The sequence below is a fragment of the Lissotriton vulgaris genome, unplaced genomic scaffold, assembly GCF_964263255.1.
Source record: "Lissotriton vulgaris unplaced genomic scaffold, aLisVul1.2 SCAFFOLD_442, whole genome shotgun sequence".
NCBI lineage: Eukaryota > Metazoa > Chordata > Amphibia > Caudata > Salamandridae > Lissotriton > Lissotriton vulgaris.
The window spans coordinates 338,160-363,784 of record NW_028255431.1 but is presented as its reverse complement, the minus strand read 5'-3'; positions in this window follow the sequence as shown (position 1 = coordinate 363,784).

Genomic DNA, 25,625 nt, shown 5'->3' with positions numbered 1-25,625 from the left:
CCTTAACAAATGTTAGGGGGTGCTATTTATTATACGATGATGGGGAAGAAAATATAAGAGTATAGATAAGACAGCAGGAGGTGGGTAGTTTTGGCAAATATATGGAGAACTGAAGTTTGAGACAGGAACTTTATATTTGACGGTAAACATCCTTTACCACAAAGTTTTTACCACGCGGTACCTTTACCACGCGGCCGTTACAACGCAAGTCATTACCACTACTTGCGCTGGAGGGCGCTAAAGTATTACAAATAGTAAATTTACTATCCCAACACCTTCCCTAGGGTCCACGGGGACTGGTGTTAGAATAGTAAATTATACTATTCGAACTCCGCGCCCCCAACGCAAGTCGTGGTAACGACTTGCGTTGTAAGGGATGCGGTGTAAAGGGATGCGTTGTGACGGTACGCGTTGTACCGTCATACATCCATATATGACTGAATACACCCAAATGATAAAGGTTGGAGAAAAAACCCCCATTGTTCCGGAAGTTACATTTTACATCTTTGGTTTGATTGACAGTGTCTGCAGGAGAACCCAGGTTGACTTTAGCTAATACCTAACTAATTATACTCTTGTAACGACATTCCAGAGTTCTAATGACAACTCTATTGTAGGTTTTGTGGCTAATGAATCTGTCAGTGTCATTAAATGTAGAGTTAGCTCTCTGCAACGGTATGGTACATGGGTGCATTAAGCTACAGAAAATGTTACACCTAATTTCGTTTTTTCTTTCCAGGGTGTGATGACATTTATCTGGCTATGCAGAATTAAATTCTCAAGGTTGAACTTGGGATGCATTATTTGACATACAAGGTCTGCTTCTTTTTTTGTGAATATTATGTCTTGAAATGTACCTTTTTTAAAAAAAAAAAAAAAGCCATTCTGCACTTTAGAAACTTCTGACCTGATACATTATGTTCATTCAGTTTTCATCCAAAGCTGCCCACAAATAGGACTTGGACCCTAACCTGATATGGTGAGGCTGTAACAGCACCACGCATTTATTTGAGAACACAGCCGAAGTACACGGAGTAAGCCTGGTGAAGGTTGTGTGACCATGCACACTTTATTCAAGTGCCTGTAGGCTGGAGCACATTACTTGCTCTGCAAAAACCCATTCCTTCGCTGTTTTCTTAATTAATGCATTTTTAGGCAAAGCAGCTGTTTTCCTGGTTCGAACAGCAGACAGGAATGCTCGGTTCTTGAATTTAAGAGTGTAAGATAAAACCTTACCCCTCCAGCCAAATGCTCTTCAGAGCTCAGCTTCTCAGAACTGATTTTTTCTTGGTCGCCTAACGTGCAAAGATGTGAACATTTTCTGAGGCTAAAGAAATGATGTCAACAGCTGCCTTGTATCCTCCTAATTAATACCCCAATGCTATCCGAGGAAGTAGTCTGTTTAAATTCCAAAGACGTACTCATTACAGAATGTGTACATTGTATTTTCTGTCAATCCAACAAAGCCTCACAACAGAGACAGTTTGAGTTTTTGGACTGGACTCAAACAGAATTAGGGGGCATATTTACAAGGGCTTTATCTCCGCTTTTTTGGCTTACAAAGCAAAAAAGGGGAGATAAAACCAGGGCCCTATTTACAAGAGGGTGCTAACATGCATAATCACATGTTGGCACCCTTTTTCCCAACGCCTCCCTTTGCATCTCCAATGAGATGCAAAGTGGGCGTTACTGGGCGTACCCCGGATGAACTACCTTGCAAATATCGCTGATGTTTACATCGCAATATTTACAAGGCAGCCCACATGATTTTAGCACACGTTAGATTTTGGCGAAAACAGCCGTTTTTCCCAAAATCTAACGTCTTCTAAAATCCTGACAGCCATCCCTAACATAGGGGGTGGATTATGCTGATACGACCCAGTGTGTCGTATCCGCAAGAGTATTGACGTTTTGCAGGGAACATCGCTGGAAAACCAGTGATGTTCCCTGAAAAGGGAGATAACCTCGCTATCTCTGGAATTTGTATCGCCCTAGAGAAATGCGTTGTCAATAACGCGCTACCAGGGAGATAAATTCCAGAGATAGCCTGCAATAATATTATTATCGCTAAGCACGGCCAGCGATAATTATCGCTGGCCGTTGATAATATGCACATACATTTTTTGCATGAAGCTTAACAAAAGGCACCCTTTGAGTTGAGTACCATGTGAACCATGTTGTATTTGAATTCAGGCATCCTGGCCTTCATTATATGTCAAACTGGAGTTTCTGATTCTGATGGGAACTCACATTATCTGCTGAACTGGGAATTTCAACTAAGGCAGTAACACTGTATTCTCGATTTTATGCTCATCGAACATGTCCGTAGCAAAAGCTGCCATATTACCGCAGTTGAAAATGGCTGGAAAAGACGGCATTACCATGAGGAGTGGGTGAGAAAGATCTGCCTCCTATGGTAATTCCCCATTATGTAGGGGCTGCTGAAGATGCAGCCCGGAAGACCACAGCATTTTCACTTCTCTGAATTAATAGTATCTACGTATTGGTAATCGTGCGTGTGGACTACTGCATATGTAATTTCATATGCAGATGACACTCAACTTATCATTTCCATGGGGCAAAACCCTGAATCTGCCAAATATAAATTTAGAGACGGGATGACAAAGATGGCTTCCTGGATGACGCCTAATTTCCTTCAGCTGAACTCTTTTTGGGAAGGCACATGCAGTCTAGTCCAACGACTGATGGCCGTCTAAACTGGGCCCTACTCCAACCCCTAAAAAAATGCCAAAAATATAGGTGTACTTATGAATGGCAGCCTTTCCATGAAACAGCATGTCAACTCAATCTCTAGCACATGTTTGTGTCTGATGCGCATGCTCAAGAAAGCATTTCATTGGATTCCTCTCCATACTAGGAAAACTCTCATCCAGGCATTGAGAGTGAGTCGCCAGGGCTACGGGAATGCCTTATTGGTCGCAATGAACAAGTGCCACTTTTCCAAACCTTAGGTTGTTCAGAACACGGCTGTCCGCCTAGTCTGCAACCTCCCTCCTCGCTCTCCATCTGCACCTATATTAAGATCGCTTCATTGGCTTCCTGTAAAACAGCATGTCCTTTTTAGGTCTCGGCCTGATCCAGCGCATGCGCTGATCTGGCCGAGACTTTCGTAGGTGCTCTGAGAATGCTTCTTTCGTGGGGATCAGCTCACTATTACGCGCACAAGCACGCGTGACGGGCACAGCTGCGTCGGGTGCTGTCGCTTTTGCTGCACAAGCGCGCACTGTTGCTGAGCCCTTGATCGCGATCACTTTCACTTTCACTGCTGAGCAGCCGTGTGCCTTTCAAATGCATGTTTTACATTTGAAAGAGCTCTTCATGTTTTGTTTCCCTGGCTCGGCGCGGCACATGCTTCACGTCTGCCATGCTTTATCTTTTTTTTGTGTTCCTCATCCTTTACGTTATAACATCAGCGTGACAGCATAGCGCTTCATCACGGACATGTGTAGTGTTCAGGAGTCAAAGGGTGTCTCTTTAGTACTTTCCATGCCACCAACTGAATCGGAAGGTGAGCACTGAGCACTGTATCTCTCCCCGCCCTCAGGAGCGGGCCAGACCGCTGCATGCAGCCAGTTCTCAGCGGGTCGGTGCAGCCCTGACGAAAGAAACCAGAGTAGAGTCCTCCTGAGAGAGCGGCGTAACAACAGCCTTTTCTCTTTGTGGCTGAGACTGGAGCTGTGTGCAATGGCAGCAGTCTTTACGGGAGATAAGTGAGAAGCGTGCGCAGACTTGGTACCCCCTCCTCCAAATCATCCTGGTTACCGCACTTTTAGATTTGATCTAAGTTGGGTTAACTTTAAATTCCAAACTTACTGGGTTTGTTTATATGTTATTTTAAGACCTGCCAAGTTGCCCACAGAATGTAGTTCATTCCAGTACACCTTGCCCGCAAAGTGCAGTCCCAGAGTTACTGTAGCAGTGACAAACCTGCGTAAAGAAGTACGGTCTGGTAGACAAAGAATAGACATAGCTGGGAGGAAATGGCATGACAGGAAACGTTGTAATGAAGTGCAAGACGGCACAATATGTGATTACAATACTACTTTCAGCATGAACGTTGCTACTTTTGATAGACTGGAATTGTCCCCGAGAAACAATTCCCCTTTATGTGATGGCTGCTTTCAGGAACATAAAGCATATTTCAACAGTTGATTCAAATGGTTCATTGTCCTCGCTTTACTTTTAACATCCTGGCCATTTTGTCAAGTAAACTCAGAAAAGTGACTTTGTTTTTCAAATGGAGAAGACTTGAGGCACGTTTAAAGGCCTGTTCTCACCCTCTGTGGCTATCTTCTTTAAAATAGGTCCTGTGAATCTCAAATGCTATTTAGGCTCATGTGTGTGAGCTTATCTGTCACCTTAGCCTTGGCTTTAGAACTACCATTTAAAATGTAACGACGATTTGAATAATAAACGTATTTCTCATTGACTTGCGCACTTCTATGCCTCAGGTCTTTGTATAAATCACTTAATGGGAGCTAGTGATGTCACCTACTCCTTCTCCACAGTGGTTCCCTCCACATTCCTCATCACCAGCTTCATAGTTGAGTGGGGACACCACCTGGTCAAAAGGGCGACCATCTCACTCCAGGTCGCCTGGAACACTCTCTCCAGTCCTGAACCTTTCACCTATAAACCACTGATTCCAGGTATTAGCCCAATGCAAGGAAATCAAAACTACAATACCCAGAATGCATGAGGTTTTCATATAAAAGTGCAGGACTGAAAGCAGTGTCTGTAATGCCCAGTTGTGACAGGCAATGTGTTTGCCCATTTAAAGTTCTCTTTTCTATTTCGTAAATATGGCCCTTTATTATCACTTCCTATAATTACATTTGCCTCACCTGCAGCTGACTCTTTCTTAAGCAACTTCTTTAAGTAACAACTGAGATAAAACATAACGGGGCAAGATACCTCAATTTAACTTCGCAAAATCTGCGAAATTGCCTCATCCCACCAAGCGACAGCACACACGTAAAGCACGCAACCTCCAATATTGTAGTTGCTAAAAAAGATGACGTCTTCAAATCATATTATTAAACCCACTTCAAGAAGAAGAAAGGTAGGGCAAAAGGGAATAAAGGAACTGGAAAGCACGAGAAGGGAATATAAGCACCCCTGAATGGAAAAAGCATCCACCAATGTCCTTCATCTGGGTACTTTTGCCCATGCAGATTCCACACTGTATGATATTCTCCAGGCATCAGACTGGGTATAGTATGGAAAACATTTCCCGAGCAATAGCTCTCCAGCGGCACTAGGTGGCACTACATGGCTCCAGCCACACTTCATTAGCATCAGACATCACACCAGAGTATATATGGCACAGAGAGGCCCGCTGGCAGGGCTCAAGTCCTAAACAAGCATTGGCATAGCCAATAGGTCTCGCTTTTGGGACCATTTTAAGTATTTAGTTATGCAGCACAATATCCTTGGTGCAACATCATCAACTGTTGCATGGCTAAACACTTATAAGGTCCCAAAGGCGAGACCTATTGGCTATGCCAATGCTTGTTAAACTTTTCTGTCTGGTTTTTAAATTCTTGCCAGTGAGTGGCCCATGCTATCTTTAAAGCAAGCTGCAGGGATACATTCCAGCTCGCTACCTTAGATCCAGTGAATTATTGTTGCTACGTCTTAGGCGTATTTGTACGGCCAGACTTGGGGCCACTCTTTGTCTTTTCTGGCCCCGAAACACTGGAACCAGCTACCCCTGCAGCTTCGCTTTTGTCGGGGCCTATCTTCATTTAAGAAATATTTAAAAACATGGCTGTATAATCTCTAAAGTGATCATGAAACTAAGGGCCAGATGTAGGTAGGCTTTTACCGGGTGGTAACGGCCGAAAATCGGTAAAATCGGCCGTTACCGAGAAAATGAGATGTAGGAGGCCATGATTTACCGACTTGTGAAAATCCGAGTCGGAAACATACCGACTCGGTAAGAATGACCCGGTAAAATTACCGTGTCGGAATATACCGTATACATAAATACCGAGTTGGTATTCTCCGACTCGGTAAATCAGGAACGGTAAAAATTAGCCATGGAGATGTAGGTAAGCAGAAAAATACCGATTCCGCCGAAAAACGGTATTAATTAGTCGGAATTTACCATGCATTCAAAGCAGGTGGTAACCAAGGGAGGGCTATAAAAAAAGTCCCAAAATGCACCTCAGGACCCATGATGGCGGCTTTTTACGTCATAGCAAGACGGCAGAGACTACAGGCAGCAGGACAGAGAGAATGGCTAAGGGAGGAACAAGTGTACAGGCAGAGGATAACACTGTTCCAATTGACAGAGCCTGAAATACTGCAGAGGTACAGGCTACACCCAGACACCATCAAGCAATTGATCAGGGACCTACACCCTCTCCTGGACCACCCAACACCCAGGGCCCATGCGATCCCACCTCATGTCCAGGTGCTATGTAGCTTACACCTGCTGGCCTCAGGGAGCTACCAGAGTGTGATAGCTGCAGTGGGTGGCGTGTCCCAGGGCTGCCTGTCCCGCTTCTTCAGGCGGTTTATTGACGCCATGATGCAGAGGATGGGGCATTATATTTCATTCCCTGTTACACCGGCAGATTTAGCCAAAACCAAGACTGACTTTTATCACCTGGCACACTTCCCTCACGTGATCGGCTGCATCGATGGCACCCACGTCCCACTCTGTCCACCTGCAGCCACAGAGCACATATACCGGAATCGCAAATCGACGCACTCCATCAACGTCCAGGTCATATGTAATGCAGGTAACCTCATCACTGACATCGTAGCCAAGTTCCCCGGAAGTAGCCATGATTCATTCATCTTCCAGAACAGTGGCATATACACGCGCCTACTTGCTGGAGAATTCGGAAATGGATACCTGCTAGGTAAATCACATTGACACACCCTGACACTCACATTAGATCTACGTCTCATGTACTTGCAATTAATGTCTATCTTTCTCCCCCTAGGCGACAGTGCATATGCCCTGCGGTCCTTCGTGCTCACTCCCTACCTCAACCCATCCACCAGGAGTGAAAGGCGATACAACGTGGCTCACAGATCCACACGAAACGTAGTTGAGCGCACATTTGGGCTCCTAAAGAGCAGGTTTCGCTGCCTCCACAAGAGTGGAGGTGCACGGCAGTACACCCCAATCATCTGCTGCAAAATAATAGCGACCTGTGCAATGTTGCATAATCTCGCCACCAAGCAAGGCACTGAGGTGGAGCTCACATATCATGAGAACATTGATGACGACCCAGAGGTGGCAGAGCCCCAAGCTTCAGTGGCAGCAGCAGCTACAGATGGGAGACTGAGACGGGCAGAGGTTACACAACAATATTTCTGAGTGAGTAAAGAGACACAGGCATGAATGTAACTTTGTTGAAGTAGTTTAATATTCACTACGCCACAGCATTGTTAGCTCACATTGGGCTCACTAATACAAACACTCCATGAGTGTGATGTCACGGTTAACACCACCGTGACTACAGCCTTGGTTGGAGTGATAAGTCATTGTTTGTGGGCACGGGCCACAGGGCGGGGCTGCTGTGGCTGTGAATCTATGTCCTCACGCTGGCCTGTCACACTTCCACCACGCCTGCCACTCCTCCGTAACTCATGCACAGGAGTGCCTGCACCACTCCTGCTGGCGGACCCCTCGCTTTCGGCAGCACAAGTGTCGCCTCCAGTGCCAGTCTGTTGCGCGAGCACCAGCTCCATTGCAGAGGTCATCCTGGCCATGCCTTCACTTAAATTGTTGCAGCACTGCACTATGGCAGTTGCAAACGTGTTCAGGGCCGTGGTTTGCTTGCGCGCATCTACACGGGCCTTGCGTCTCGCCAAATGGTCCCTGTCCAATTTGTCACACAGGACAGTCATGCACTGTGTGATATCCGATATTCCTGTCGCCATGGATTGCATGCTCTCTGCCATTTCCCCTATGCCCTTGCCTACTGCATCCAGTTTCTCATTTGTTGTGCGTGCGTGCCTCTGAACCCCCATCATTGCTTTCGCCTGCAGGCGCTGCACCTTCACCATGGTGGCCTCCAGTCCGCAGAAGACACCTTGGACTTGCCGCACATCCTCTTCCTCCCGTGGACGTCGCCCTCGGACACTGGCCCGCGTGACTCTGGGAGTGGGCTGCTGCTCGGTATTGCCTCTGTCCTGTGTGCCACCCTCCTCCTCCTCCGATGATGTTTGCAGTATTCTGCGAGGGGGCACATCATGGCTCCTGACTCTTCCCAGCACTGGGGATGGTGATGTGGGGGTGGGTGATAGTTCTGCCGCTCCTGTGTCCTGACTACCGAATAGGAGAGGGGATTGTGGATTTTCAGCAGTTGCCTCCTCAGGTATCGGGGCTGCCTGCTCTTGGTCCTGCCCTGCGTGAGATGTGCTAGGTCCGGCTCCTTCCCTCCTCTTCTCTCTGACCTCAGCTGTGTTGCGCTTTGACTCTCCTGTGGACAGACATGGACATTGAGTCAGTTATGTTGATCACCTGTGTCATGTGATAAAATACACTTCTATAGCACTTTAGCCTGTCTCTCATTTGCCTATGCTACTTGTCTGTTGCTCCCCTTGCTGCAATGCACGCTGACTGCTCTGATCTACACGTGACTACATTTCACAGGATGCATTGCAGGACATTAGTTAAACCTGTTGTGGAGTCTGATTTGTCCTGTGAGGGGAATAGGTAAAAGGGTAAATGATAGTGTTCTTGCATCTTACCTGGTTTCTTGGCTCCTCTTGCTGAGCTGTCTGCGTCTCCTATTCCGTGTATACATTCCTTCTCAAGGGTGGATGCAACCATCTCCTCGATGTCGGTGAGTCTGGGGGCTCTGTTACTTCCTCCGCCTGTAGCATCACATTCCTTGCGGTGGGCAGCAAGCTTTTTCTTGGTGATAATGCGGATGTCATACCACCGTTTTTTTAGGTCTTCTAGGTCACGGTGGGTGACACCAATGGCATTTACCTTGCCTTGTATGTCCAACCAGGTGCTGCGTTTGATGGATTCTGCAACATGCAGAGTTTGCTTTCCTAGAATTCTGCCATGATGTCTGACAACCTCCGAAATCAGCACCTGCAGTTCCTCCTGGCTGAACTTCTGCTTCCTTTTGCGCTCTGCAGCTTCTCTCTGTGCCTCCTGGCTCTCCATCTTGCAGTGTATTTCTGTCTCAGGTAAGGCTGCTCCACACTCTGTCCTCCTGCTCTCCTGACTGTTTGTTTCTGCACCTGCATGGGCGTGGCCTGTCCCAAGTACTGGGGTGTGGTGGTTGGATCTGATTGGTTAGTTCCCCTGTGGCTTGAAATTTGGATGTGGTTGCAGTACCTGATTGGTTCACAGGCGCACATGTTTGTCAGTTTCAAAATCTTCGGCGGATAGTTCCGACACGGTAAATACCGGGTCGGTGTTTACCTACTCGGTATTTACCGGGTCGGAAGTTGCCATTCATTCCTATGGGCCGTAGCACCGGTGGATCGGTTTGGGCTTTTCCGTCTCGGATTTTACCGTGTAGGTATATTCCGAGACGGTAAATACCGTTTCCGATTACCGACTGGTTCCGAGTCGGTATTTGTTACCGCCTTCATTACCTACATCTCATTTTCCTACTCGGTAATACCGAGTCGGTATGACTCGGTATTTAAGAGGTCGGTAAATAAAATTTACCTACATCTGGCCCTAGGACCTGTGTTGGCTGCTTATGAGCCGAGAGATCCCCCCCGGGATGATTTGTGCGCTTAATAAATGTATATACCATAACATGATACTTCTTAGTCACCCGGACTGAGGACCTATTTGCTTTTTACTGTGCTTTTGTAAACAATGCTCTTGAAGTGTGCAGTAGATACAGTTTTATTTTCATGATTACTTTTCAGCTTGTTTACCATAGGTGGGCAGTTATGATGAATAATACAAATAAGATGTTGATGAATAAATCAAAGCACAACTTTGACTATCGGCGAGAGGGCGCTCTGTGGAGGATGGTATTAACCCCTTAAGTGCTGCGTCGGTGCGTTGGCCAACGGCAGCACTACCTCCCCAGTGCTGCGCACGACCATTGGACGTCCATTCAGCACTGGTTCCAATGGACAGCGCAGCACTGGGGAGGGATGTTTACTAGCATCTATGAGGTTAACAAATGTTACTGCAGGCTTCCTTTCAAAGTCTTAAAGATGCCATTGCCCGTCTGGCAGCAGCTCTGGAGACACTACTTAGCATTGGTTGGTGTGGAGTGTGGAATGCTCCAGTTCCATGACACTACTGTTCTTTCAGGGGAGGAAAGACTGGCAGTCATCACAGAGTGCCTGGTCTGTCTCGGCTGAGGCTGCCTGCAAGTAGAAAACGTCATATGTGGCAGTGTTCTGAGAATTAACTACAATTTAAGGAGGCTATGAACTCTTGTGTGTTCTGTAGCGATGGCGCCCATCTTGGATATCTGGGTATAAATTTCCTTACGGCCCAGAGCATCTCTATGGGGCATTTGTGATACAATGTTTCTTGAGCTAGAACATCACTACTCAGATGGATGCCTTTGCCAAGTTGTATTGCTTCCTATTGATATGTATTGATGTATATCAGGAACACAGAGATGTGAAAAAAATGCCTCGTTTTGTGTGGTCACCTCCACTGTTCCCACCAAGCCGCACACGTGGGCGCGCGCGCACGATGGTCTCCTAGAGCGCGCAGTGTCCTGAATTCAGCGCGCACTCTATGAAATCCTACGAGACCATTCGCGCCGCCGCTTTTAAAACTCGAGCGGCGCGAAATCCGTGCTGGAGGCAGAGGAAGAACATGATGTTGCAGGCGCGCAAAGCCCTTTGTGGTCAAAGGGCTTCTGCTTCAATCATCCCTCCCACCTCACCCCCGTCGTGTGTTGACCCCCCGCTGAGACAGCTTCCCAGCCGCACCCGAGCACTTCATGGGTCTTTGAAAGACCATTTGCACGTTAATGAGGCTTTGCTGAGTTTCACTCCTCCTTAGGGCCCCTGCAGCTCGACACCTCCTACTGCTGGAAAAATTAGCTCCCCTCCCACCCCCTCTAATTGCTTGCTTGGTCGGCCTTTCAAGAAACATGCTCTGTTGTCAGCATTAGGAAAATAGCTGAGAGGGGGTGTGGAGGTAAAGTTTCCTGCACTCCGCACGTAACTCCAGCGGGTCATTTCTTTGGGGCAAAAACATTCTTTTCCCTGTGTTGCCCTCTCCCCTCCCATCCCTCTCCATTCCTTACAGGTTCCCTTCCTACCGCCATGCTTGTAGCTCTTCCTTCTCTCAATGCGTTGTTCAGCCTTTCTTGAAACACGCTCTGCTGACAGCATTGGAACAAAGGTGAGCGGCGGGGGTGGGGAGGCTAAGTTTGCTGATGATCCTGCACATAACTTTTTTCACAGGAATACGTGCCTCTGTGCTCCATGAATCAGTCACAATGAAGGCTGTAGAGCAGGGTCGGATTGGGATCACAATTCGGCCCGGGCACTGACGAAAAAAGTGGCCCACATTCAAGAGGCGTGGCCCATATTTAAGGGGTGTGGCCCACATTCAAGGGGCGTGCCCTTTCATGAAACACCATTTGCACAGACAAGGAATGAAAGTGGGAGGATACTGTTCTTGCACACAACACAGGGCCAAGGTGACAATGGCCTACATGCTGAGCAACTAAAAAAAATAGCAAGGCCCCTTTTTGTCACAAAATTATTCCAGCCCTCCAGCACAGGAGCACCTGAAAAGCAGCAAAGCCCCTGCTATTACTAACCTACTCAGCCCTCCCCAGACCATCAGCTCAGTAGCACATGAACAGAGGTAAGGCCCCTGCAATTAGTACATTAATCAACCCTCCAGGCCTTGGGAAAATGTCCTGGCAGGGGAGCACAAAACACAGCTTTCTGGGTCATCCAAGGTAGCCAGGTAGCCAGGGGGGAGGCTGAGGTGAAGCTGGTGCATGGGAAGTGCCTTCACAGTGTGTTCTGGCAGTTTGAGTATTTACCATTTACTGTAGTATTACCCTTGTACCTGTGTATGGTACCCTTTTCTAACTTGCACACGTCACTTTTCTCTTGTAACACACTGTTTGCTACCTCTCACTTTTGTTTGTTTTAGATACTTGCACAAGTGCCACCATTGCCTACGTAACGTTTGTTCTTGTGCTGGAGTGTCTGCCATTAATTGCAGTATTATACCTCTACTTGTACTTTGTACGCTTTTGTAACCTGCACACATATCTCTTTTTCCTCCTGTAATGTATTGTTTGCTCCTCTTGTATTTTGGTTGCTCACTATTGTCACTTTTGATTCATGTAACTTAACGTTTGCTTTTGTAATTTGTCCACTTATAATTTTCTCCTCGTGTATTATTGCTGTTCCTAGTGTGAAGTGCTCTGGCACCTTCGGGTAGAGTCCGCGCTATATAAAATCGCATAAATAAATAAAACAAAAAAATTCCAAACATCACCAGGCCCCCACAGCAAGACCCATTCTTTCTCGCCCACTATGCCCTGAATGTGAAGGGCTGTGGGCGAGGTGTTCAGACTAACACCGTTTCTGGGCTGCATGGGCCCCAGGGGGCCGAGGTGCAAATGGCTCAAAGGCCTGAGAAACACCTGGCCCCCAGGGAGGCCGATTATTGCAAACAATCACCCCTCCCCAGCCCAGCCTCAGCTTGATTGCTTGGCAGGGTAGGGTGAAGGAGAGCCCACAGCTGACAATCGTTGTCTGGCCGCACAGCGAGGCTGCTTTCATTTTCTACGTCTCCGTGCACTCTGTGGGCCGTTTTTTTTCTCCCCTTTCCTAGTCCACTCTCTGTGGACTGGGACAGGGGAGAAAAAAAACGGCCCACAGAGGGCACTGAGGCACCGGCCCTTCGGCCCATTCCCGAATGCCTGCCTTGCCAATCCGCCCCTGCTGTAGAGCATACTTCATATCTGCGTGTCTTCTAGAGGAGGGACTGTGTTGCGCCTGAAAGGAAGCTACTGATTACACTCTCATTCAATCCCTGGCCCCTGCACTGCGACTTCTAGAAAGTGTTTTACTGTTGATAATGCGCTTAGATAAGTGGTCAACCGTCCATGTATTTCTTTTTGTGCACATACACGATTTTCCCATTGGAATGCTTGTTTTCACTTTTATTTGTTAATATTTCCATATAGATACAAAAGGTTTAGAAAAATTAGTTTTTTGTCCAGGCCCGTTCCTTCTCTTTACACCCTACTCCATAACAAAAGAATAGTCATGCTTTTGGCATCTGTGAGCTACAGGGCAGTAAGCAACCGAGAGTCTGAAGAGCAGGTGGAAAAGAGGAGTATAGAAAAGATCGCTGTTATCCATGTAAAAAGATGTGAAAGGTGATGGTGTACAAACTCCAAAATGATTTTAATGAGGTCCCATTGATCAGTGTATACATCATTGTAGATATGCAGAGGTCACATGTTTCCACTGTGGTTATTAAATAAACCTTGCCTGCGCTTTCCTGCCAGTTCTAAACATTGTTTTAATGGCAGGCAGGAAACAGGGCGTTAATGCAGTGAATGGAAAGGGTGGAGGACAGTCATGACAGTGCAAGGCCCGTTTTGCTTATGTGATATTTATATTCTTGAACAAAGATGACTAGTTACTTAAATGCTGCATTATTTTCCGACTAGACACACCTCAGAGCAATTTCACCAGCATTTTAAAATCAGCATTTCATCTATGGGGGCGACTCACAAAAGCATTTGAATAAAAGTGCAGGGGTACTCTTGCGAGCTTCTGTGAACTGGCCCAATCTAAAATACGAGAATATTTGGACCGTGTTCATATACATTTAGGAAGAATAGAAAAGGCTGTCCCTGTTTTCTACTTTGGAGGGAAGGGATTTAGACGTTTCAGGGCAGAGTCACAAACGCATGTAACAGTTCCTCAAAAAGTTTTTGCGTAGTAGCACTTCCCATACTCCCTAGTGAATTGGCACCAATATGCCTAAAATCTTAACACAATCTTGCAGGTGTGTACTTTTAATAGATTATTATTATCCCAAAGGGCCAAAGTAAAGTAGTTTAAAACGTCCATTCATCTAAGTGCGTGAGGTGGCATCAAATTTACAGGTCCCTCTCGCGGCCTGCATGACTCCGGGGGTACACGCGGGGGGGGGCGGGGGTAATTAAATACAATAAAAACAAATAAACTAAAACTAAACTTACCAGGATGAGGCATCTCATCCCCCGGTCCCGCGTCACATCACGTCTCTGAGTCCAAGTGACAAATCGTAGGACTGGATGCGACTGGGGGCGATATCCTGCCATTTGACAGGGCATGGGGTGACTGTATGTCACGCACCGAGCAGGAGCCTATCTGCAGGCTCCTGCACTACACTAGGCATGCGCAGCATGCCTAATGTAATGTCAATGGAGTGGTCGTGCTAAATAAAAAGCGCCCCTCGCAACAAAGGCGGGGATGGATGTTATTACAGAAAGTGAGTGATGCCCCCATCTATATGCCACACTTACTAAAGTCAAAAAGGATCCACAAATAAGTGAACAAGAAGCACACACTCCATCCATGCAAGGTAAATGCCTGTAAATTGATACTTGTATAGCGCACTACTCACCCGCAATGGTCTCGAGGCGCTTGTACGAATACCACTGTGGAGCCCATCCTGGCTTTCCCTGTGAGGCGTCCACTCCTGGGCACCCCCAAGGTGGAGGCCAGGCATCCTTAGCGTTGTGGGGGCCGTGGTGGAGATTAAGCAAGCTATTGCCCAGAGTTGCAGAGTGGGACTCCATGACTGGAATAGGCACCGAGGCGAGAATTATCATGTCCGTGGAATTTTGAGCCCAAGACCCGCCGAGGCAGGGAATTGAACCCTGGTCCCGGGCTAGACCTCCGCATCAAGGTCTGCCACTCTAACCATTGAGCCACACTTCTCCACAAAGACCCTAACCCCAAAATGTACAAAGAAGGGAAGGGACAGACTGCTTGGCTACAGCGCCGGCTCTGTGAAGCAGAATTTTCAGCACAGACATCTCATCACTGTACCCCCCCCCCAGCAGTTATTAAATATAATAGATTTATCAATCCAAATAACTGACTAACATAGAACCACTCAAATTACGTTCCTATTTCACTATACTAATTCAAAATTAATCCTTATGGGTTCCAGAGTAGCGGGTAAATACAAACCTCTTTCTCTTTTACCCTTTTCAATCCAAATAACTGAATAAAATTTCCACCACTCGAATTACTTCATATTTCACTATGCTAATTTTCAACACTAATCCTTTATGGGTTCCGGAGTAGCGTGCTACTTGCCAGAAAAGTGCTTCAACATCCTTTAGGGGTAACAGGTGCTATATGAATGCAAACCTTTCTTCCCCTTCTATCCCTCCGCTATCCTTCTCACTCCAAGTAACTGACTAATATGTGTGGAAATGCAGTCTTTTCAGTTTTTAAGCAAACGTTTGGAGGGATATTTGGCGCTGCACACACACACACGGTCTGGTTCCTGGTGCACATAGCCATGGCTGCAGCGCACAGAGACCCTACACTGCCGCACACAGAGGAAAAAAATTAGAGGGAACATTGGTCACCTCCATTGTTTGCTGAAATGTTTTGGTTGTTTTTAAACTCTGCACAATGGGGCACTGCTCTACAGTACCCAGTGTATATTCTCAGACCCCCTAGAATATGTAAAAAAAAAATAGCTAGTCCCTGGTTGGCATATTAAACTCTCCTGTAAGCATATAGTATATTGTGCAGAAACCACACCCATGGCATGGAAAGTTAAATTCCACCTGTATTATAATAATAATAATAATCATCATCAAATTTGTAAAGCGCATGGTTACACTAGGCTAGTGTGTCCCTGCGCCTTCTTTTTGAATATTAACAACTCCTCCTTATGAAAGTCTTGTAGCCAACAAGGTATGGTGCATTGTATTTAAAAGTGGAATATGTATAAATGTATTGTTACCATGTCCCTGCAGTGACAAGCCCCCAAATGCTATTTTCACAGTGGAAGGCTCTGGCTGTCCTCTGAAAAAACTAGCGTCAGAAGGGAGCTGGTCCCAGAATCAGTTTGTGGTAGCTTAGGAGGATTGGACTATTTATTTCCCTAAACACAACCCTGCCTGGTACACAAGCTTCCTCCAAGGGCAGCAGACCTGTGCCATTTTGGATTTCTCCTAGAATAGTGTATTCTGGGAAATTTTACAGTAAAGGACACTGGATGTGCTGTAAAAGTGGGTAGGGTTGCCCCCCGGAATTGTTTCCCATTGGTTAGGGAGTGTACATGAGTCATCGCAATCACTAACTATTGTTTGTACAAAAATGGACCTCACCACCAGCTCCTCTTGAACACTTTCTCGATCTGTGGAAGATCGGAAAAAGATGACACCTTCTGTTTGAGACCCTTGATGAGACCTGAAGTACTGGACCTACTTCCACTTGTTCCTAGGACAAAGAAGTAGACTCGAAGGGCCGTTGACTAACCTCCTGCGTGGCTAACGTTTCACAACAACCTGCAAGAGACATATTTCCTGAAGTGACCAGTGACCAGATGCACCTGGAAGAGGACTGGACCTTGATGGTGGCCTCTGCTGTGGTGAGTCCTGACCCATTAGTGCTATCCCTGAGATTGGGTGAGCCATAGTGGTGTCAAGAAAGAATTATTCTTGGATTTCAGAATATTTGCACTTAGAAATATTTCGGACTTCTAGACTGCCAGAGGACTCTGACCAACTGGTCATATAAATCTGCCCAAGGCGTGACCTCCCCTTCCCTAAGCCAATCACAATGCTGCAACTGCAGAGTTGTGATTGGTGAGGATGGCGCCCAGCCAGGCGCCTATGGGGAGGCCATTTTCTCCATGTAGGCTGCATGCAGCCTATGTGGAGAAAAGGGAGAGTGTGAATGACTGGTTTGGTCGGCCCCAGAGTTCCTGCTTCTCGCACTGCAAGAAAGCAGTGGGGCGACGCTCCTCCGCCCTAATGGAGGAGCCGCCCCTGTTCAACACGTGTAACCACTGGCAATAGCTTGGGGTAGCACCCTAACCCACTCTTCTTTTGCTCACAATGCCACCTCAGTTTGGACCCAGCTATATGCAAATCAATCTTGACCCTGCAGCCCGAGTGATTATCAGGGGCTGATATTAATTTAAGCATTCTTTCTATCACTGTTTTGTATACTTATTGTGTCGCCATAAGCATGATGGTATGTGCAGATGTGGGTCTCATGCACACTGTGTCACTGGAACCAAGCTGTACTCAGCTGATGATCCCGTTACTAAGGTGAAACCAGTCCTGGGTTGCCTGTGTTACTGTTTAGGGAGGACCTGGCCTGGCATTTCGGGCTGGACTGTTCCTATTGGAGCAAGGTAAAGATTGATTTGTATATGGCTGGGTCCAACTCGTGGTGGCATGGTGTGCAAAATAACAATGGATGGGGATGCGGTCCGAGTGATTACCAGTGGCTGACATTAATTCAAGCATTCCATCCATCACTTGTGTGTATACTCAGAAAAAACCATAGAATCAAAAGTGACATCATCCGTAATATCACTCATAGCATATCACCAATGGCATCAAGCTGACATAAAAAAAACACCAAAAATGATGCTCTCCAGTTTCCTCATTGTATCACTCTTGAGCGATAGTTGTAAGTCTCTCCCATTGTATCATTTGTTATTCCAGGGACATGCTTTGGCGTAGGACCTCGAGGTAGTCACATATGGGGCCTAGCTGGGAATTAAAACTTATAAGCACAGGTGGAGATTTCCATCTTTGCGGTAATTAACTTTTTTTTTTCCCATACACAATTATTCCCATTCTGTGCCTAGAAACGTACGCCAAGTGCAGGTTTCCAGGAAAGTACAGAATGCCATGTAACATGTCCCAAGGAATCCTTTTCACCTGTGCAGATTACTACATTGTGCAAAATTCTGAACAGGAGAACTGGATGCTCTTTTGGAAATGCCCTATCTCTGGGTGGGTGGAAACTCTTCTCCATTAACACCAGCAAATATGAGATGAGCTGTTCCCCTTCCATTCCTGGATGTGGAGTTAGTGCAGAATGAGTGGTGTGAATGTCTGACCATTTGTAAGGTTGGAAGAGGCGAATATAACTTCGGCAATGCCTACAAGTGTGTTTGAGGGAATTCCCAAACGTCCATGGCAAACCATGAGTTGGTGCGTGTATCAAGAGGGAGAGAGAGGACCAGATAGCTAGTCCAGATCCCCGGTTTATATGTCAAGTAATCAAAAGGAGACTAGCTATGAGTGGGGTTGGTATGATATTTATATTATAAAAATCATGGTGACTCAGTTAAGTTTTGTCAATGGGGGGTGGCACCTGTTGGGTGTCTTTAGAAAGCCCTCACCCACCAACCTAGTTGGTGGCATGCTTCATCATCGGGCCCACCCAGTGACACCTAGCTTGTCCCGGGTGTGCTACGACGCCTGGTTACAGCGGAGCAGGTATGTCACTGTGTGTGCGGTGAAAGTGGTGAGATAGTGAGTTTATAACGGCTTGGCGGGGGTCCCAGTCCTCAAGAAACTTTATTAATTGGGCCTCCGTCAGCGGTTAAAAATGAGGCTGTTGGACGTTGGGGGCAAGTTACGACCTCCCACGTCCTTTAAGGTGTCAACATGTTTCAGCCAGTGCCTTATCAATATGCTGGCTTTCTTCAGGACAAAAAATATGGTGTGAATTAAAAATTAAAAACTAGTGGGTGTGTAGTGTGGACTATGTGTCTACACGCCCTAAAGTGTATCTAACTGTGAGAGGGAGGGGATTCCCTTCTCAAGATCACCTGTACAATTAACATAAAGGGCAAAGACAAAACATACAAAGGAAAAAGAGTCACTGGAAGATATAGTCATATATATCATGGCAGCCGGCTTAATAGCGATGAGTTGCAGGCTATAAGCGGCTCAAGTGTAATGGTATGGGTGGTACCATTATGGTGGAAGATCGCACTAGAAATTCGATGGTGAAGTGGTTTAAAAAAACGGAGTTTTGCAACAGTGGTGAAAGACAGTGAAAACAAAGCTGTGTAAGGCTTCTGCTTACGCTAGTTTTAAGGTGTGTCCTCTTCAAGGTTTGTTGAGGTGGCAAGGGGTTGACCCTAGGGGGGAGATAAAGGGTGGACCACTAGAGTTAAGGAACCTGTAGGGAGAAAAGAGCGGTAGCGCTTACCCATGGTCGAGGTGGTAGTGACTGCATACTCACAGGATTTCTGGTCAGCGCCGGCTTTGGACCTGTTGTGCCTCCTTCGCAAAACCGGTAAGGTATGGTCTGTGTTGCCGGTTTATATACTGAGGCTGATTGGTTGAGCGAGCGCACCTGGAGAATAGGAGGAATGGTGGAAAGACTCGTATTTGCAGAGTCATAATCGTGCTCAGGTGAGTGCCGGTTCTGCCGCGTTGGGACGCGGTGTAGTTTGCAGTGTCTGCACATGCGCGGTGTGGTTGTTGCACTCAGCGCATGCGCGGTGGAATCGAGCTACTGCGCATGCGTGTACTGGGAGCGCTATCTCGCGGACTTCTATCGGTATGCGCTGAGGGCGTCTGCTTCAATTGCACGTGTACACATGATGGGGGCTACATTAGTACACAGGTGGGGGCTACATTAGTTGGTTCCTTGTGATAAAGGCACCCCTTATGTTTGAGGGATTGGATATGTACTATTCAGGCAAATCCAATGGGCAAGGCAGCAAGTTATGTACTATCCAGATGAACTAAAGGGCAAGGAGACCCAGCATCTAGGACCATCAGGCTCAGGGGGTGATTCAATTATTAGGGGGCAGATAGATGAACCCTGGAGTCACAAGGGGGTCAAGGGATTTCAGGGGATTACATCTAAGGCCACAAGGCTCAGGGATTTGTACAGAGGGTTTTGTACAGACAACAATGGGAGGGTTGGTGGGCCCTGGACTTACAGATTGGTCAAGGAGTTCCAGGGGATTGCATCGTTCAGACCCTGTGTTGCAGTGGAGAGGCGGTATATCCATCTCTGCTCTTTACTGAGTAGTTTCTTGTCATTATTAATGGGACTTTCAGGGATTTGCTCAATGACTGCCCAGGTAAAGTCATTGGGTGTGTGGTGGTGGGTGATGAAATGGTTAGTCAGTTTACTGATGTTTTTCTTGCATCGCATAGTGCTACGATGCTCAGTGACCCTGGTTCTGACCTTACGTGTGGTCATCCCCACGTATCTGAGGCCACACGTGCATGTGATTAGATAAATCACATTCCGTGAGTTGCAATTGGTGTGGCTCCTTTGGGACCAGATCTTGTTGGGTTCGAGGTTTAAGGTTTTGGTGTGCGATGTAAGATGACACACACTACAGTCGTTGCAGGGGTAGTGTCCTGTGACCCTAGGTAGGCCCCATGCATTGAGTATTGTGTTCTCTGGAGGTTGTGGTGGTGGTTTTGGTCGGGTGCTGACTAGTTGGTCTCGCAGGTTATGGCACCTCTTGTACGCGAACCTAGGGAGTTCCCAGTTCCTGTGTCCCGAATTGATAATTTTCCAATGTTTCTTGATTATTTTTGTAACCTCATTGGAGGCAGTATTGTAAGTGGTGACACATGTGGTTGGTTGTTCCTCATCTTCTTTGATGATGTCTTCAAGGAGTGCTTCTCGGTTTTGGTTCCTGGCCCTCTTCTGTGTTTTTTTAATGATGGCTTTTGGGTAACCGCGGTTGCCTAGTTTAGTGGCTAGGTCTGCTGATTGGGATTTGTAGTCATTCACACTCGTGCAGTTTCTTCTGATACGGAGAAACTGGCCATAAGGTAAATTTTCTCTGAGAGGGCGAGGATGGAACCTGGTGAAATGAAGTAATGAATTCCTCGCTGTGGGTTTGTGATAAGTGGTGGTTACAAGGGTTCCGTCTTTAGCTGTGATTTCCAGGTCTAGGAAGGGGAGTTGGTGGTTGCTGGCTGTGCTTGTGAAATTCAGATATGGGTCTCTGCTGTTTAGCCAGTTCAGGAAGTTGTCTAGCTCGTGCTGTGTGCCTTGCCATATGACCAGTATATCGTCAACTTCCTGAACTGGCTAAACAGCAGAGACCCATATCTGAATTTCACAAGCACAGCCAGCAACCACCAACTCCCCTTCCTAGACCTGGAAATCACAGCTAAAGACGGAACCCTTGTAACCACCACTTATCACAAACCCACAGCGAGGAATTCATTACTTCATTTCACCAGCTTCCATCCTCGCCCTTTCAGAGAAAATTTACCTTATGGCCAGTTTCTCCGTATCAGAAGAAACTGCACGAGTGTGAATGACTACAAATCCCAATCAGCAGACCTAGCCACTAAACTAGGCAACCGCGGTTACCCAAAAGCCATCATTAAAAAAACACAGAAGAGGGCCAGGAACCAAAACCGAGAAGCACTCCTTGAAGACATCATCAAAGAAGATGAGGAACAACCAACCACATGTGTCACCACTTACAATACTGCCTCCAATGAGGTTACAAAAATAATCAAGAAACATTGGAAAATTATCAATTCGGGACACAGGAACTGGGAACTCCCTAGGTTCGCGTACAAGAGGTGCCATAACCTGCGAGACCAACTAGTCAGCACCCGACCAAAACCACCACCACAACCTCCAGAGAACACAATACTCAATGCATGGGGCCTACCTAGGGTCACAGGACACTACCCCTGCAACGACTGTAGTGTGTGTCATCTTACATCGCACACCAAAACCTTAAACCTCGAACCCAACAAGATCTGGTCCCAAAGGAGCCACACCAATTGCAACTCACGGAATGTGACTTATCTAATCACATGCACGTGTGGCCTCAGATACATGGGGATGACCACACGTAAGGTCAGAACCAGGGTCACTGAGCATCGTAGCACTATGCGATGCAAGAAAAACATCAGTAAACTGACTAACCATTTCATCACCCACCACCACACACCCAATGACTTTACCTGGACAGTCATTGAGCAAATCCCTGAAAGTCCCATTAATAATGACAAGAAACTACTCAGTAAAGAGCAGAGATGGATATACCGCCTCTCCACTGCAACACAGGGTCTGAACGATGCAATCCCCTGGAACTCCTTGACCAATCTGTAAGTCCAGGGCCCACCAACCCTCCCATTGTTGTCTGTACAAAACCCTCTGTACAAATCCCTGAGCCTTGTGGCCTTAGATGTAATCCCCTGAAATCCCTTGACCCCCTTGTGACTCCAGGGTTCATCTATCTGCCCCCTAATAATTGAATCACCCCCTGAGCCTGATGGTCCTAGATGCTGGGTCTCCTTGCCCTTTAGTTCATCTGGATAGTACATAACTTGCTGCCTTGCCCATTGGATTTGCCTGAATAGTACATATCCAATCCCTCAAACATAAGGGGCGCCTTTATCACAAGGAACCAACTAATGTAGCCCCCACCTGTGTACTAATGTAGCCCCCATCATGTGTACACGTGCAATTGAAGCAGACGCCCTCAGCGCATACCGATAGAAGTCCGCGAGATAGCGCTCCCAGTACACGCATGCGCAGTAGCTCGATTCCACCGCGCATGCGCTGAGTGCAACAACCACACCGCGCATGTGCAGACACTGCACACTACACCGCGTCCCAACGCGGCAGAACCGGCACTCACCTGAGCACGATTATGACTCGGCAAATACGAGTCTTTCCACCATTCTTCCTATTCTCCAGGTGCGCTCGCTCAACCAATCAGCCTCAGTATATAAACCGGCAACACAGACCATACCTTACTGGTTTTGCGAAGGAGGCACAACAGGTCCAAAGCCGGCGCTGACCAGAAATCCTGTGAGTATGCAGTCACTACCACCTCGACCATGGGTAAGCGCTACCGCTCTTTTCTCCCTACAGGTTCCTTAACTCTAGTGGTTCACCCTTTATCTCCCCCCTAGGGTCAACCCCTTGCCACCTCAACAAACCTTGAAGAGGACACACCTCAAAACTAGCGTAAGCAGAAGCCTTACACAGCTTTGTTTTCACTGTCTTTCACCACTGTTGCAAAACTCCGTTTTTTTAAACCACTTCACCATCGAATTTCTAGTGCGATCTTCCACCATAATGGTACCACCCATACCATTACACTTGAGCCGCTTATAGCCTGCACCTCATCGCTATTAAGCCGGCTGCCATGATATATATGACTATATCTTCCAGTGACTCTTTTTCCTTTGTATGTTTTGTCTTTGTCCTTTATGTTAATTGTACAGGTGATCTTGGGAAGGGAATCCCCTCCCTCTCACAGTTAGATACACTTTAGGGCGTGTAGACACATAGTCCACACTACACACCCACTAGTTTTTAATTTTTAATTCACACCATATTTTTAGTCCTGAAGAAAGCCAGCATATTGATAAGGCACTGGCTGAAACTTGTTGACACCTTAAAGGACGTGGGAGGTCGTAACTTGCCCCCAACGTCCAACAGCCTCATTTTTAACCGCTGACGGAGGGCCAATTAATAAAGTTTCTTGAGGACTGGGACCCCCGCCAAGCCGTTTTAAACTCACTATCTCACTACTTTCACCGCACACACAGTGACATACCTGCTCCGCTGTAACCAGGCATCGTAGCACACCCGGGACACGCTAGGTGTCACTGGGTGGGCCCGATGATGAAGCATGCCACCAACTAGGTTGGTGGGTGAGGGCTTTCTAAAGACACCCAACAGGTGCCACCCCCCATTGACAACACTTAACTGAGTCACCATGATTTTTATAATATAAATATCATACCAACCCCACTCATAGCTAGTCTCCTTTTGATTACTTGACATATAAACCGGGGATCTGGACTAGCTATCTGGTCCTCTCTCTCCCTCTTGATACACGCATTTATAGGCAGCGCGCAGCTGTGAGAGCATACCCAACCATGGCTGAAAACCATGGTCTAACCTTTACTGAAAATGACCTGGCAGACATACTATCTGACCCGTCATTCCAAGCAGATTTTAACATCTCTAGCACGATCGCACAGACCACAGATTGGGAGACCTTAACAGAGAAAAAGCGCAACAGGATACGCACTATCCTACATGGGACAATCCTGGCCCAATATCTCAGAACCAATTCAGCTCCAAGGGGACTTCTAGTATCTAACGCACCCAGGATCTTCCTTGATGATCCCACCTTCAGGAAGGACTGGGCCCAGATCGCTTGGCACTGTACCAGGGACTGGATGATACTCATCCTAAAGACAGCCAAACGTCTATCGGACACATTAATGCTTGAAATAGAAGAAACAGAGAGGCACTTCAAAGCTACAATCACGTCATACAAGAAAAAACTGGATGACCAAAATAGAGAGGTCAATGAGTACAAGGACTACCTGACCCAGTCCAAATTCAAAAAGTTCGACAAAGATCTTAAAAAATTCTCTTATGCTAAAGTTTACCCATACTCGGAGGAGAACTATACCCCACCCACCAAGGAGGCCAATATATCCAACTCCTCAGGTGACGACAGCTCCGTCTCCAGCGATTCCAGCAGTGGATCACAAAAACGGGGAGGAAGAGGACGAAGAGGTCAACGTTGGCCCAACCACTGGCAAGGAGGACAACCAAACCAATTTTATGGTTTTCCACCCAACATAGGCCATATGCAGAACCCTTACTTTGGTTTTCCCAACATGTACCACCCAGGACCGATGCCGCTATTTGCAGGCAACCAGGGTCCACATTTTCCTTTTTTAGGCGGGGCCACAGGACACGGGGACGCAGAAGACCGAACCAACACAACAATGCACAGGTTCATTGGGCAGAAGAGGAAAACCCTGTCAGCTCCAACACACGCCAGAAGACAAAAGAAGCAACACCAGGAACGAGCAAATAACCAATCCCACGAACCAACCGTCACTGGTGTTCAACCTATCTAGCACCCCACTGTCCACAAAGGAACGTGCAGTATTGGAAAGGGGATTGTCATTCGTGCCCACCACTAGACTTGACAAATTCAAGTTACATGCTGAACTAGCACAATTTTTCAGAAAGCTGAAACTTAAGTCTTTCTTTGAGAAACCAACCACCGACACAGTACCACCTGACACCAACCCCAATACCACGGGCCTCAGAGTCAAATCCACCTTTGTCCCACCACCCTCTTCCATCCCTGCTGAGATCACAACATTTGAACAAGCAGTATATCATGACATTGAGAATCTCAACCCAACCGAACACTTCAATAACCTGTCATGGGAGGACAGACAAACAATACAGCGTCTCCAAAACAACCCCATGCTAATAATACAACCAGCAGATAAAGGAGGAGGAATTGTCCTCCTTGATAAAACAGACTATGACACTGAATGCCGCAGACTACTCAGCGACAACAGAAATTATCGCAGACTTGATCATGATCCAACAGAAGAGTTACGTACCACCATCAGCGCACTGGTCAAGAGGGCAGCAGATGCAGAACACATCTCCAAGCAGGAAGCCGAATACCTCTGCCCTGAAGACACTAGAACTCCATACTTCTATACGGTACCCAAAGTACATAAAGGGGTAACCCCACCCCCGGGTAGACCGATAGTATCTGGTATCAATTCTGTACTAGAACCACTCTCTAGATACTGTGACTTTTTTCTGAACCCCCTGGTACAACAGACCCCCACCTACATAAAGGACACCAAACACCTGCTGCAGGT